The following is a 1,536-nucleotide window of genomic DNA, read 5'->3' on the forward strand; positions in this document are numbered from 1 at the left end:
CTCTTCTCATCGTCATCAAATAACAAAAAAGTTCATGTAACAGACTTGTATACTGTCTTATGTACAATTACTACAAAACCCTTTCCAGCGATGTGCCATAATCCCTAACCATTTAAAAGCTGGTGCACTGATATCCTTTCAGGTCAGGCTCAAGCAACTGATCACACACTTTGCATTAAGCTCAACCCTACATTTGCAAAAAGCACCTCTGTATCCACCCAGCTGTAGATGACATACATAAAAGCCTGTGTATCCTTTTTGTTTTGTAAAAAAAAATAATAATAATAGTAAAAAATAAAATACATTAATGAATAAGAGTGGAAACAAATAAGTCTTACTGATATATCAAAATATATAAAAATTATTACAAAAGTTAAAGTCGCTAATCAGACTATTTTAATTTTCAGAAATCCTCCTGAATTACACTTTAAAGTCATAACTGCATTACATTTTTTCATATGACTATTCTTTTCTCACTGGGTTTTATAAAATATGTTTAACATTACATCTACCTCCCATATATATATGGTCTCCTATAATAAAGATGAAGATAAATAATAAAATCCCTATTTTTCAAGTCCATTTCAGCTACTTGTTTATAAAACAAGTTACTTAGTAAATTCATACAAGGTCTTGTTTAAAATATAAAAAATTAAGAGAATTCTTTAGTACAATATCAATCATTCCATGTAGTTGTTTATATAACAAATTTTAAACCTGACCAAAAATGAGTATTTAAACAAACCTTCTGAGAGACTGTATGGTCAAATTTAAATACTGTACGGGTGTCCATTCCATCTCATGGAATTAAACAGAAAATTATGCGTTTGTTCACATTAATGCCTGAGTAAACAATATACAAATCTGGATCACCCTCTTGTGCAGCAGTTGCTAACAGTCTTTTATACAAAATGGGTTACTGCTTAGTAATATCAATTAAAAATGCATTGGGCTTTTCAGAACTGCAGTGCAAAAATACTTGCTGGTGTGCAGACTCTTTGAATGAGGTAAGTGGTATAAAAAACCTTAACAACATATCAAAAACCTAGATGCATCATCCATAAATAAATGCTTACTCACAGTTAATAAATACTTCATCAGTAATGCAAAAGGTGGTCCCTACATCGGTGTTTCTGCAAGGATTATGGTGTAGCACAAATAACCAATTTGAGGAAGTGACAGTGCTGCTAGAAATTTGTTGATGAAACTACCCAACTCAGGTGGTATTAAAGATCACATAATTTGCTCTTTTGAAAGTGGTTTCCAAACCTACATGTTCAGAAAATATCATTAACAGATTTATACACTCTACTAGGATTTACTGCAAGAGGCTTCTCTAATGCCACTTCAACATGCTAAATGAAAATCAATACAATGCATCTACTACCAGTTGCACAATATCTCAAGTAAAACTAATGTAAGGAGTTTTAACAAATGCTTATTAAGTCATACCTGTAAAGTATGTATCATATGAACTTAACAAAATCAGCATTAACAATTCTAACAGTTTCCACTATCACAGACAACTAATTAACA

At 31.4% G+C, this 1,536-nt stretch overlaps 1 protein-coding gene across 1 annotated transcript in view; it reads right to left on the reverse strand.

Annotated features, from left to right (window-relative positions):
* Positions 1 to 886: 886 nt before the first annotated feature.
* Positions 887 to 1,536, reverse strand: part of LOC119593398 (aspartate aminotransferase, cytoplasmic-like) — a gene marked incomplete in the record, with an annotated part of 9,325 nt that continues 8,675 nt past the window's right edge. Inside the window, 1 exon segment of the mRNA XM_037942326.1 lies at positions 887 to 1,524.

Source organism: Penaeus monodon, chromosome 32, assembly GCF_015228065.2.
Source record: "Penaeus monodon isolate SGIC_2016 chromosome 32, NSTDA_Pmon_1, whole genome shotgun sequence".
In the NCBI taxonomy this organism is placed as follows: domain Eukaryota; kingdom Metazoa; phylum Arthropoda; class Malacostraca; order Decapoda; family Penaeidae; genus Penaeus; species Penaeus monodon.